General features: G+C 53.6%; 1 protein-coding gene across 1 annotated transcript in view; it reads right to left on the minus strand.

Moving 5' to 3' along the window:
- P2RY6 (pyrimidinergic receptor P2Y6) overlaps positions 1–14,647 on the minus strand; it is a 56,712-nt gene that overhangs the window by 6,036 nt on the left and 36,029 nt on the right.

Consider the following 14,647-nt stretch of genomic DNA (forward strand, 5'->3'; position numbering starts at 1 on the left):
GAAAATATTTTACCCAGATTCGGGGCAACTGCAAAATGATGATGTTTGGATTCTCTAGTCTGTATCCCACATGCTACATCACCTTTAATTATCAAAGATTCTTCCTGGGGCTACAATCCATGTGCTAGGAGTGCTGGGCCCCCAGCTAAGCAGTTAAGCATGAGGTAGAGGCCAGAGGAGGAAGCATGGCAGTCCCCCCATTGTCACCAAGAAGCCAAGATTAGTACAGGCAAGAGAAAGTTCATTCATTCATCTCTTCGTTTGTTTGTTCCAGCCATTCTTTCATTCATGCATTCATTCTTTGTTTTCACATGCCAGACATTTAATGGGTACTCACTGCTTGCTCATTGCATGTGGCACAGTGTACAGATGTAGATGTAGATAGATACATATACAGATATATGCATACACATACACATATTCATATACATATACATATGCTAGTCTGAGGCGGGAGACCAGTGTGAGCCACAGGATGGAAGAAATTTTTCAGAGGAGGATGAAGGATGGAGCAAGTCCCTGGTGGTTGAGGAAGATTTCCATGGATGGAGAGGGGTGTGAGGCCCCCTGGGGTATCCCCAGGTAGGGAGGAAGAGGGCGCAGGCAGGGCCTGAGAGGAGAGCAGCACACTAGGACAGAAGGTTATGGTGAGGAGGGAGAGCAGGTAGAAGGAACTGTGCTGCGCCTCCCCTCTTTGGGGAGTTCTGTCGCCCTTGGACACCACCCAGAGAGAGAGCCCTCTGCCTCAGGTGACTGCAGTTTCCAGGTGTTTTCTGCCTCTCACTCCCTGGCGAGAGTGGTCCTCTCGGAAGGAGGCAGGGGCTGCTCTAGGGGATCCAGGCAAGCCTTCAGGTCTGCTCCAGGAAAGGTCACACTGGCTTCCTGATCCACTCGCCTTCTGAGGACCTAGGAGTGGTGAGTTGTTCTCCCACTTCCCGGCAAGAGCTGGTCCCCAGGGAGGGCTCGCGTGGTCCCTGCCTCTGGGCAGCAGCTGACATTGACTCCTTCGAGTTCTCACATCTGTCACTCACTCTTGGGCCCTGTGCCCTGGACCAGCTCAGACCCCAGCCTCTTCCTGGGCTCCAGCTGCTCTGCCTGCGGTGGAGGGCTTTCTAGCAGGTGGCTCTGACTACATCCTTCCCTGTATCCCTCTGCCCTTTGAAGAAAAGCTCAAACTCTTGTCCTGACAGTCAAGCTCCCTGCCGAGCCCTCCAGACTCATCTGAAGTACCCCAGATGAGGTACTTCACTCTGCCCCTTCCTCTCTTGCCACACTGTTCTCAAGACACCGAGACTGCCACATGGCCATTCATAGCCAGAGATCCAGACTTCCTCTCGGGCTTCCCCATTTTTGCTGTTCCCGTCACACAAAATGCCATTTAACCCATCTCTGTTGTCAAAACCCTAAGTGTCCATCAAGCTCCAGATCTAATCTTACTTCGGTCTTTTCTGATCCCCCAGTTGGGTGGAGTCCCTTCCTCTCTGCCCACCCCCCAAATCTGTGGACCTCCTTTAGGTCAGCGCTGGACCCAGCCTGCCTGCCCCCCTCCCCTCCCCACCCTGGCCCACGGCCCCCGAGATGTGCCAACACTTACATGCAGCCTCCTGTCCCTGAAGCGCCTTGGCGGCCCCAAGTGTGTTGGGTCAAGGGGAGGCCAGACATGCCCTGAGCCCAGGCTGTAACACCTCTGACAGGGCAGCTTCCTCTGTTTCCTGGCAGGGCTGTCTCCGATTGAAATAGCCCCTGCGGGGGCCACCCCCTCCCCATCACCCTCAACACCAAAGCCTGGCGGAAACTGCATCTAAGGAGTGAGGAGGCAGAGAAAATTTCTCCTTCCTGGAAACTTCCCCACCCCAGCAGAAGAAAGCGGGTTATGAGGAGGCAGAGAGAGGTGGGGGAGGACCAGAGGCTCCTGGTCTAAGGCCAGCCCCACAGACCCAGCAGTTTCTTTTCTCCTTCCTGGAAACCTTCCCACCCCAGCAGAAGAAAGAGGGTGATGAAGAGGCAGAGAGAGGTGGGGGAGGACCAGAGGCAGCTGGTCTAAGGCCAGCCCCACAGACCCAGCAGCTTCCTTTCTCCTCAGCCCTCTCTGTCTACCCATCTGTCAAATGGGTAGTTTGGTGATTAAAGAACTGTTGGTCTCTCTTTAGCTATAATACCCAGAGCCATTTTCCTAGTCACTCCTCCATCCATCCCTCCTTTCTTCATCCACTCAATAGCTCATTCACTGACCCGTCCATCCCTCTCTGTGGCAATCCACTTATGCACTCACTTATTCAGCCACCTTCTCCCTCCCTCCTTCCCTCTCTCCTTTTTTCCACAAGCGCAATCTTCCCACATTTCCCCGTTTAGCAGTCACTGTTCCCTTGGACACTGCAGGCCCAGAGCTCCCTGGGAGTGAGGGGCATGGGTTGTGGGGATAGAGGTGATGCCTGAGAACTCACCTGGGTGCATTCTCCCTGCTTGTGCCAAGCCCTTCCCAGGCCCCTCCTCACCACCGAACCAGGACTCAGAGCTGTTAGGACAACCAGAGGAGGAGATGTGGCTCCTTGCTGTCCCAAGGGGGACAGCTCCAGTGGTGGAGATAGTATTCAGGGGGTGACCTGGAGGAGGTGGGCTTTCATTTGGAGTAGCTGAGGCAAATAGGGACAGAATGGTACAGGAAAAGATCACTGCCCAGGGAGTTTGAGGCCCAGGTTCTTGTTCTACCTTGATACCTACTCACTTTGTGACTCTGGACAAGCCCCTTCCCCTCTCTGAGTCTCCTCAGTACAGTGTGGTCATACTGGCCACCAGCGTGTTGTGAGGGTGACCTGCCAAAGGGAGGGAGGACTCTTTTTACCTTGTAGGGTATAAGCACCCATCTCACCCCCAAACCCATTTTACAGGCAAGGGGATTGAGGAACCGAGGCGGGGCCCAAAGTTTAGAACAAACAGAAAATTCAGGGTTGAACTGCTGGTAAGCGCTTGGTCAGTTGTGCAGGGATTGATCACCTACTGCTTATTCAAGTCTGTGCTAGGAGGTCGCTTGTGCCTGCTGAGAGTGTGGACCTCCTGGTCTGATTTGCGCCGTGCTAGGGCTCAGGAGGGCAAGGAGGCCCGGCCTTCAGCCCAGCAGCCAGTTCTCTGTTGGGTTCCCAGGACAACCCTCTGTGGTCACCCCCACCAGGGTGTCTGTCCCAAGAATGGGAGCAGGTCCGAGGACTTGCTGAAGAGGTCAGCCGCAGCGTAGGGCTTGGGTCTCAGTTCCTGCCATCTGGATGGGGCCCTGAAGGGAGAGCTCAGGTCTTAGGGGTCATGGGTACACCTGGAAGGGCTCCTGGAGAAGGCATGTCTGCTGCTGGGCTTTAAAGGGCTGGGGTGACTTGGACACATAAAAAGAATGAAGAGGGCATCCCAGGCAGGAGGCACAGAGGTAGGGAATGAGTCTACCCTGTGCGAGAAATGAAGAATAAATATTGCAACCAGAGCATGGGATGAGTTGTACGAAGAGGGGACAAGATGGGAAGCCTGACGGGGGTGGCCTGTCATAAAACCTCAAGCAGAGCCCAGGTGCCACTGCTTTGCTCCCAAGCCTGCCAGGGCTCCCAGCCCAGCCTCAGCCTTCCCCACCAGGCTTTCCAGCCCTTGGACCTATCACATGCTGTTTCCTCTGCCTGGGATGCTCTCACTCACCTTCTCTAAATAATCTCACTTATCCTTCCTTGTAGTTTTCTCATCTGTAAAATGAGAGTAATCATTGGTACCCTACTACATAGGCTGTGGTAAGAATTAACTGAAACCATGTATGTGAGCGGCCCTGGCACACAATAAATACTCAATAAATGGTTTTTTTGTTTGTTTTTTGCCGCACCGCGCGGCTTGCGGGATCAGGGATTGAACCTGGGCCCTTAGGCAGTGAAAGTGCAGAGTCCTAACCACTAGACCATCAGGGAATTCCCAGACATTTGTTAACTGAATGAATCAATTCCAGGCCCAGCTTTGGGCTCCCTCAGTCCACCCCAATCTCCACTGATTTCTGAGTCCCCAGCACCAGGTGTCATTCATTTAAGTGCCTTCCCTGTGCCGGATGTTTTATCTGTAGTTCTGGGCTGGTAGTGGTTGAGATTATTCTCTTCGTTTTATCGAGGAAGGAACTAAGACTTAGAAAGGCTAGTGAGTTTCCCAAGGTGTGCAAGACTGGTGTCATTTCAACAAGGTCTTCCTCACTCTACAGCCACCTTTCCCATTGTTGCCCCAAAGTCCATTCTTAGATGGTCAAGCCAGAGAATTCCCCGGGGAGTGTCTTCCCTGCACTCAGGGCCTTTGGCCATGAGATGGCGCCAGGAGATTGCCCAGGATGGCCAGCCTCGCGCCTTCAGACAGCAGCCCTAAGATGAGGGCTGGGGGCAGTTCTCCACACCGCAGGGTCCTCCCCTCTGTGGCTGGCACTGAGCAACCTCAGGACTGGGTTCCCAACCTCAGTTCCTCCTGACCCACTCCCCAGCCTTTCTCCCATTTATGCCTGGATAAGCTCAAGCCTTGTTCTCAGATCCCTCACCTGGGCTCTCAGGAGCCACTGGGGACATTGGCAGGGCGCAGGGCCAGTGCTGAGCCCTATCTGGCTGAGGAAGAGGCCTGGGGCGTGTCTCCCAGACACCAAGCTTTCACCGTCCATCTCCACTCCAGGCACACCATCGGCGGAAACACTGAAATCCCTCACCCCACAGAGAGGACAACCTCTGCCATTTCCTTTTTTCAATTCAGGCAACAGCGCATAGGGTTGGTTTCTGCCTATAGCAGAAGCAATTAAGTTTAGACATTAGGAAAAACTGATAGGGGTTGAAGCTCCTTGGGCTGCTTGGATCCTGTGGTCTCAGGATACCCCTTTAGATGACTCTGCAGCCTCACCCCATCCCAAACCCTGCCCCAAGGCCCTCTTACCTGGAAGGGATGAGGAGGCCTGACTACCAGAGGCAGGAGCTGGAAGTCTGAGTCATTGCCTGCCAGCTGGCCAGGAACCAGCTCAGACCAGGCTGGACATGGGAAGAGACCTCCTAACCTTGGCCTGCCTGCCTTCTGGGTAACAAGACCTGGAAACCCCCTTGTCTGCCCCTTGCTTCTAAGCTTAGCAGCAAGGGCACAGGATGACAGAGATCAAGACCCAGCTTCCTTCCTCTGAGGAGTCAGACAGGCTGGGATCCATCACCAACTTGCTGTGTGACCCAGGGTGAGCCACCTACCCTCTCTGAGCCTGAGGTGCCACCAGATAAATGGCTAGATTCCTGAGACCAGTGCCTCCCAGGCACCCAGGGAACAGGGTGTCCCAGGGAGGCACCCAGGGAACTCCTGGAGGAGTTTTGGTCTCACCTGTGGTGTCAGGCTGGCCACAAAAGCAGGCAAACTTGGCAGGAGGAGGGCACAGGGAAACTTGATTTCTCTTTTCTTTTTCCACTTCCCCTTCTCGCCTCCTGCTCAATAGGAAGGAGTTAAAGCTGGAACTGAAACAGTCATTTTGAGTACAAGGAAGGGGAAGCTGCAGCCTTGGGGAATTTGGGGGTTGAGGCTGCTTCTTATAGTTTTTCTCTGGCCTCCACAGGTTGAGCAAAGAGGAAACTTGCATCTCCTGCGGCTCTACTATGCACAGGCCCCAGTTGCCCATCTGTGAGCTCATGTAATCCCTACCACAATCTGGACAGATGTTTTTATTGTGCAAAAATACTTCACATGGGGGCTTCCCTGGTGGCGCAGTGGTTAAGCATCCACCTGCCAATGCAGGGGACACAGGTTTGAGCCCTGGTCCAGGAAGATCCCACATGCCGCAGAGCAACTAAGCCCATGCTCCACAACTACTGAGCCTGCGCTCTAGAGCCTGCGAGCCACAACTACTGAGTCCACGTGCCACAACTACTGAAGCCTGCATGCCTAGAGCCATGCTCTGCAACAAGAGAAGCAACCACAATGAGAAGCCCATGCACCGCAGTGAAGAGTAGCCCCCACTTACTGCAAGTAGAGAAAGCCCGTGCGCAGCGACAAAGACCCAGTGCAGCCAAAAATAAAAATAAAAAAATATATATTTATTTAAAAAAAATACTTCACATGCCATATCTCATTTACTCTTCACAGTTACCATTCCCACCTTGCAGATGAGGAAGCTGAGGCCTGGCAAAGTTAGCAAGAGGTTCTCTCTTAGGCATGTGTATAAGGAGGTCTGAGATCACGGTGACCTGGTGGGCACAGGGCTGAGAAGTCACAGGTCAGCCTCGGGGTGAGGAACTGTGGGACAGAGCACAGGGGCCCAGAGAACAGCTGTGACAGGGCAGCTCCTGTCAGCAGGAGAGTCCATAATGGCCAGCTTTCCAAGTCCATGCCCATGGGGCTGTAGCACCTCCCGCCCAGGGTCCTGGGAGATCCCAGGACCTTTCAATAAACCCCCTTCCCTGGAGCTAGTGTGAGAGGGTTCCTTGCCTGGACCCCCAGGCTGTCCCATTTTTTAAATCTCCCCATGGAGGTGTGCCACTTGGATTCCCCTTCAAGAAAGACCCTGCTGTTTAGCTGCAAGGAGTACAGTTGGCTGACAGCCTCCATTGGTGCCTTCAAAACCCACCCATCCTCCCAGATAACCAGGCTCCAGTCCGCTGGGGAAGAGATGGCCTGGGTCCAGTTGTCTGTCCTGTCCTGCAGGCCATCATTGTTCCTCCGTCATTTCTCCCACCCAATTCCCAGACCCCCTTCATGATGATGGCCTCCCTTCCTTCCTCTCCTGGAGTCTTTTTTTAAAAAAATTTTTTGGCCATGCTGCATGGCATATGGGATCTTAGTTCCCCGACCTGACCAGGGATTGAAACTGCTCCGCCTGCAGTGGAAGCACGGAGTCTTAACCACCTGACCGCCAGGGAAGTTCCTCTCCTGGAGTCTTGAGGATCTGGGAGTGGTAGGCCTGTGGTGACCTAGGTCTGCCAATGAGACAAGAGTGGGCTCCTCAGGCCCTGTAACTAGCTCAGGGGTGGATGGGCAACCTTCACTAGGTGCCTCAAATTCTGGAGCTTTTGTTGGAACACTGGGAAGGAGACAGGTTTCCCACTGAGTTTGCAAAGCTGGTAGAACATAAGTCTGGGGCTGCTGCAGCCAGGCTAACTGTCCTACGAACTGAAGATACTACCACCAGGGAGGAGACTGTCCAAAATAAAGCCAAGGGATGGCAGAGGTGAGAGGTGGGAACACACAGGTTCCTGAGAACACCATTGAGCACCTGCTTCCGGCTATACCTGAAGCTTTACCTTTCACTGGACTTTTTGAAGGCATGAGCTAACAAGTTCCCTTTTTGCCTCAATCTGTTTGGCCTAGGATTGTCACTTGAAATCAGGAGTCCTGCCTATAGTCCTGTGCCCCCATTCCTCCTCTTTCCTCTTTCAACAGCCCATCTTTACAGCTTTCGCCTCAGAACCCTAATATCCATGCAGTGGAGGCTGGAACTGGCAATGAACCTGGAGGTCACCAGCAGAGGGGCAGGTGGGGACTGAGGGACTGTCAGGTCAAGCCTGGCTTCCATGGGGCAGCCAGGGAAGCTCCCCAATTCACTTTCCATGGGGAGAGCCCCTTTTCCATCAGCTTCCAGGGTAACCACTGTGTCATCCCAGTAGCTCCTGAGAAGGAAACTAGAAAGCTAGAAATCCAGAGTCTAGTCCTAGATTTATCACCCACTTGCTGTGTGATCCTGGGGCAGTCATTTCACCTCCACAAGCCTCATTTTTCTGAAGAACTTCACTGCTACAGTTTCTTGGCTACCCAGCAAGTGCCATCCACTGAGCTAAGTGCTTTTGCGGCAGGATTTCTTTCACTCTTAGCCCTGTGTGGTGGCCTGTTTATCCCCATTTTACAGACAAGGAAATGGGCTTCGAGAAGGCTGGTGTCTTGCCCAAGGAGTCAGTGGTGAGCCAGGACTAAGACACGGCTCTGAATAATGATAAAGTCCATGCTCAGGAAGAGAGATGACATTTCCCTACAGGAAAATTGAGGCCAGAGAGATCAGGAGCTTCCCCAAAGTACACAGCAAATCCACCATGCCACCCTGTGTCTCAGGAACACAGTGGCCTGAGACAGGACAAAGGAATGGGGACTGGGAGTCAGGGCAGAAGAGAAGAACAGCCCAAGGGGCAATGTCAGCCAAACTCCCTCCCTTCTCTTTGTTAGGAATTTGGGACAAGGTCTGCTTTCCCTTTGTGGTCCCAGAGACCAGCACAGGCTCCAGCTCCCAAGAGGCACAGGGAAATGTTGAATGAGTGGACCCAGTCTGTAAAGATGAGCCTCAGGGCTCTGTCCTTGGTGCTACCTGGCAAAATAAAATAAAATAAAGCAAATCAAACTTTTGGCTTGGCTGATGACATACAATACGCGTCAGGGGGAGTGAAGGTCATGGCTACAGGAATAGCACCTCTGAGACTTCTTGTGTCCCCCAGCCCCTGACCCTCAGGAAGGGCAGGCCACCAACACTGCCTGAGTGTTTACCGTGGGTTATGGCCCTACCCATTTCACAGACAGACACTGAAGCCCCAAAGGTAGGCAACTATGCCCACAGCTCTCACAGGCAAGGTTTAGGTACAGAGAAAATCTCAGAAGACCCCTCACTGCCCGCAAAAGGCAGCCCTCTGCCTTCACCCTGCTCTGACCATCTCTGGTAGCTGAGCTCACCTGGCAGACACAAGAGACTCAACTGGACCCTAGAGCCCAGGGGTCAATGACAAGGCTCTGAGTTCTGGACCCTTGGGCCAGAGAGGCCTTAAGAGCATCTGACCCAGAGCTCTCCACAACCCCTCAGAGAAGGGAGGCTCCCTGAAGCCTCTTTGATAGGCTTGTCTGGCCCCTGCTCACATATTTCCCGTGACAGGGAGCTCACCCCTTCTCTCTCAGGTCACTGAATTCCACCTTGAGAAAGCTCAGCGAGACATATGCTTTGTCATACCAAGCCCTGAGAGCTGCCCCATCACTGTTTCTGTTCTGCAGTCTAACCTGCCTCTGGGGCCCCAGAGCTTGGCTGCCCTCAACCCCCTAGGACATCCTGCAGAGACTGTCCCATTCATCAGTTGGTCTTCATTCCCATGAGCAAGTCCAGTGCTCATGTCCAGACCCAGGGAACCTAGTAGTGGATCCCAGAAACCAGGCATGAGGCCAGGAGGCCATAACCATTTCCAAACCTGAGGACAAAGCCCTTTGCCTCCGTCCTGTCTCATTCCCTGCCTAGGGGCTGTGAGGGGGGCATGGCCTCTTCCCTCACCTTCAGATGTCAGCCATGCGGCACTGGGGCCCCGTGTGTGGCCAACCCAGTGTGGGAGGAGCAGCGCTTTGTGGGCATCTGAGAGGTGGCCTGGGGGGAAGAGATCAAAGTCAGGGCAGCTGCCAGGCTCAGGGTGTCATGTGGAGGGGTCAGCGGGTGGCCCAGGGGGTCCTGCCACGGAGCACGTTTTTGCGTGTGGAGTGTGTATGAAAAACACAGGACAGACCTCATCTCCTTCAGGTGGTCACTCAAACAACATCTTCTGGGTGAGGCCCTCCCCCTCCACTCTAGTGAAAATTGCAACCTCTCACTGGCACACACACGCCTCCGCCTCTGCTGTATTTTTCTCCTTAGCATGTATCATCATTTTCTTTTCTTTCTTTCTTTTTTTTTTTTTTTTTGAGACATCAATGGTTTATTGGACAGGGGAGCATGTACCATATTTAAATGTATTATTTTATTTGTTTGCTTATTGTCTGTCTCCTCCCACCAGAACATAAATTCCACCAGGGCAGGGGTTTTCATGTTTTATTCACTACTGCATCCCCAGTGTCTAGGATGGTGCCTGACACATAGTAGGTAATCTATAAAGTATTTGTTGGATGGATGGATGGATGGATAGATGGAAGGATGGATGGATGGATGGATAGATGAATTTCTAGGGGTAGCTCGAGAACAGAGAAGATATAGGAACAGAAATCTGACTGGGGGCATAGGGGAATTGGCTCAAGGCTGTGTTTTATCGCAAGCTGCAGTTGGTACTTGCAGCATGTGTTTATTGGGGATTAGGGGCCGATAGAGACCTGTGGGGCTGCCTCTAACTGGCTGTGTGTGTGAGATTCAGGCTGTGAGCAGTCCCAGCTGAGAAGGGTGAACAGGACATTGCCTGGTGGGCCTGGACTGCCTGCCTCTCCCTCCTGCCCTGTCCAAGGTCTCCATCTCCCCAAACCCCTACACTGGCCCTGCTTTCCCCCAAGAGCCTCCAGCCTCCAAGCCTGCACACCATCACTCCCTTTGCACCAGGGCCTCTGATTTGGAGGCCTCCAGCACCCTGGGCCAGCATCTTCTTGGCCCCTTTCCCTTCCTTTGCCAGCCTGGACCTCCACCCCAGGACCCCAGACTCCTGAGAACACAGCTCATCCATTTGTATCCCTCATTCCTGGTACCAGCAGCCTGCTCAGCCCTGCACTACGGAGCTGAGTGTGGATGGAGGAATGTGACTCAGCCCAGGGCCCTGAGGCCCCACAAACTGGGTGCCACCCCACTTGGCTGGGCTCCCAAACTTTCCTCTGTCCCAGAGCGGCCTCTCTCCCTTCTTGTCCAAGACTTTGCCCCATCTTTCTTGTCAGGCCTACCCTCAATCCCAATAGCCCTCAACTCATACTTCAGAGCAAAGGAAGGCCTTTCCGAGGGGCCCCCCTTCAACTTCCTGGCCACCTAAATAAATCCAAGCCTGCTTCCCTCTATCCTCATTCCTCCTATGCCTCAGGCCACCTCCTCCTGTGCGGATCCCCACCCCCTGCCAGCTCCACCCCTCAGCCCACAACACTTTCCATCCTCACCTCTCACCTTAGCAGCACCTCTTCCTTGACCATGTGTCTCTCCAGCTGTGTCTTCTTCCCCCCTTCACAATCAAGCTTCTGAAAGAGTCCTTGCTGCTCTGCCTCTACTTCCTCCCTCCCTGTCCCCATTTCTCGCACCCCTACCCCAGGGCAGGGTAGAGCAGGGAGTCTTTGGGCCCAGCTCAGGGGAGAGCGGTGGGCACCCTGTCCTTCTAGGTGAGGCTGGGAACCTGTGACTGTCTGAGCTCCATCATAAGGAAATCTCAGTCTCAGAAATGACCTTGATGCAACAGGCTTTTGGAAAAAAACAAGCCACTTCTGTTTGACGTCGCCCCTGCTGAGGCTGGTGCAGGACTGGGGGAGGGGAGCCGCCTCTGTGGCTTCCAGGAAAAGGCCTGGACTCTGCTGGGAATTTGGGGTGGAGCTCGGGATAGGCATGGCACCTCCAGGACATCTGTTTAGGTGGGAACTGGGTGATTCTGGAGGGGGTAGGTGAGAGGACTGATACCTCTGCATAGCTCATGATATTGGTTTGAGAAAACATCAATTGTTTGTATCACAGAATAGGATGGGCTGTCGATCATGGAGCAGGTGAGGGTGGGAGGCACAAAGCTCGCCCAACTATCCCCCGGCATCACCCCTGATCATACAAAATACGAGGATCCACTCCCGAATGGGTCTCTCCTCAGAGCTCCCTGGAACACCCAGAATTCTTCAAGCCCATTAATTCTAATTCTCCAAGTCAGTCCCATACACTCTCCGCAACCTACCCCTACCCCTGGGTGGGGTCCAGGTCAGTTAGAGCCAAATGTCCATTCCTGGCATCTGCACCCCTCTGCTACCCATCACTGCTCCCTCTGCAGATCTTGGTACTTGGCAGACCTGGTTTCCACCCTGGCTCTGCAGCTTATAAACAGTGACTTTAGCTCTCTGAGCTTTAGTGTCCTTAATTATAAAATAGAGATAACCATACCCATCTCACAGTACTGTTGGGGATCAAATGCAGGAATGATCTAGAACACCCAGCCCAGAATCTGGTGCAAGCAGGTATTCACTCAGTGGGGCTTTTATTATCACTCATAATTTTATCACAGACCAGCTTAGAAATGGCCTCACTTGCAGTCTTTGCTTATTTACCCACTCACTCACTCACTCACTTATTCACTCATTCATTCATTTCCCATGCATTTGCAGGGAGCCTTAAAATGTGCAGGGACCTCACTGGGCCTTGGACCTTGTCCTTGAAAAGCCTCAGCTGGTGGGAAAGACAGATGAGGGGGTCTCTGGGAAGACAAAGGAGGCCCCTATTCTTGCCTGGGTTATCAAGGAAGGCTCCCTGGAGGAAGTGATTCTTGGATGGACTGTGGACAAAGAAGGTGAGGGTGTTCCCCGCAGAGAGACCTGCTGGAGATATGAGGGCACGGGTATCTGCAAGTGTTCATGTTTGCAGGAGGTGAGGCAGAGAGGTCAACAGAGTTAGGTCCCAACAGCCCTCACTCAAATGCCAGGCTACAAATTTGGCCTCTGCATTGTGGGCGTCAGCCAAGGAGCCCTCGATGGTTTGTAAAGCAGGGCAGAGGGGCGAGCAGAGTTGAGATTTAGGAGGTTCCTTGTGCTGCTGGATGGAGGATGGACTGGATGTGGTTAGAGCTCAGGTCAGAGACAGTAGCCTGAAGTGGCTGGGACAGGGAGGCTGCAGGGCCAGCTGGTGGTAGGGCCAAATCAGGGGCCTTGAATGCCTGGCTCACAGCAGCCTCTCACTCCTCCTCTGCACACTCCTCCACCAGCCTTGACAGCCATCATGCTATAAAGACAGATTAGAGGGGTCAGGTTCTCAGAAACACCTTATTCCAGTCCTCAGAACACAGATGAAAATCCAAGGCCCAGAGCAGCTGAAAGGCTGGTCTACAGCCCTGTAGAGTCTACAGGGGTCTTCTACACCTGAACCTGTTCCCAAGCCTGCTGCATTAGTCTGACCCTCCGCTCCAGGGGAAGCAAGGGTGTGGCTGTGCTGAATGGGGATTCAGAGGAGTCTGGAAGGATGACTTGTTCCAACTGCCTGGGCCACGTAGGCCCTCCCGTCTCGGACTGGGGAGGTTGGCCTTAGAGCTTCCTGAGTTCTCTCCTCTCCTCCTTCACACCCATTTAGCAGCTGAGGAAACTGAGGCCCAGAGAAGAGAGGCATTCGGCTCCCGAGATACACACAGCTCTCTGGGTCTTGGGATGGATGTCAGGTGTGGGAGACAGAATCCTTGGGTCCTAGCCTCAGCCCTGCTGCTGGACAATTGGATTCATGATTCCTAAGGACACTCATCTGGTGAGGGTGGAATGTCTGCAGCACCAGCATCTGGCCCTGGGCCTGCCCTTGTGCCCAGCACCGTTCCCAAGGTGCTTCTCTTCCATTCCAGCCTCTGGAAGGCACGGCTGAGGAGGACAAAACAGGGAGGAACCATTTGCTCCCAGGAACTGAGGGTCTGGGCTGGTCCCTCCTTTGCCAGAGGAGCCCAGGCCCCACCCTGCCTAAGGGGACAAATGATCCCATCAGCACAGCTCAGCCCCACCAGCTGTCCCAGGGTGGGCTTGGTAAGAATGCCCAGCTCTGGTCCCTGGTGCTTGCAGACTTGACCAAGCCCCCTCAGCGTCTGGCCTTGAGCTTGACCTGGACCCTACCCAGGGGAGTGGATGGACTGTGGAGAGGGTATGGGATTGCACGTCAGAGACGATTACTAACTGGTTAAAGTGGTCAGTGCTCATCGCATTTCCCCAATGGGAAACCTGAGGCCCCACTTCAAATTAATTACCAAGCCCTGTTTGTTCTCCATCTTTACACCTGTCAGATTGTCCCCTCCTCTCATCCTGTGGTCCCTGCCTCAACCCGGTCAGCAGCCATTTCATGCTCTGTGTCTTCCATCTCCCCAGGCAATGCATCCCCTTTTCTGCAGTTAGAGAGGTCCTTGCTCAGCAAAAACCTAACTTCTTCACTCCCCTGCCTAAGCATCTTACGGCTTAGGGCAAGCCGGGGCCCTGATGACCCCTCTGTTCTCAGCACTAAGGCCTGCCCCTCACACGTAACCCACTAGGCCCTGAGCTACTTTCACTTCCTGAGACCAGCTGTGCTCTCCTTTGCGGCCCAGTCAGTGCTGGTTTTGCCCTTGGATTGCCCTCTCCCCACACTGCAGCTGGCAGGCTCCTGCTGGGAACTCAATGACGCAGGAGACCCAGGTCCTGCCCTCAGGAGCTCAGCCTAGACAAGGGACATGTATCTGAAGAGCCACAATCTGAGGCAGACGTCCTGCTCCAGAGCCCTGTGGGAGCCTAGACAGGGAGGGATGGTTCTGCAGGCAGGAAAGGCTCGGTAGAGGAGGTAGCAATGAAATGGCCAAGTGTGCACAGAGGCAAAGGTCATTTCAGGCAGAGAAAACAGCAAGGGCAGAGGCTGGATGAGGCACACTGAAGGATGGTGAACATAGCTGGAGCAGCTAGTGTACCAGCAAATGTGGTCAGAAAAGAGGCTCAAACTTATAATAATAATGATACAAGCACTGAACCCTTACTGGGTGCCAGATATACAATACTCCATTTAATCCTCATAATGACCCTGTGAGATAAGACTGGTATTATCTTCATTTTATACCTCAAGTGAGGAAACCAAGGCACAGAGAGGTTAGCTGACTTGCCTGAGGTAGCACAGGTAGAAGGAATGGCTACTGGGCTATGAACCCAGGCAGTATGGCTACAGAGTCTATATTCTTAGCTCCTGCAGTAAGGGCTAGGGTAGGGAGGTTCTCAGGTGGCAGGGAAATCCAGCCCCTCCATTGCTCTGCTCAACCTG

Source organism: Balaenoptera physalus, assembly GCF_965194825.1.
Source record: "Balaenoptera physalus genome assembly, chromosome: 10".
NCBI lineage: Eukaryota > Metazoa > Chordata > Mammalia > Artiodactyla > Balaenopteridae > Balaenoptera > Balaenoptera physalus.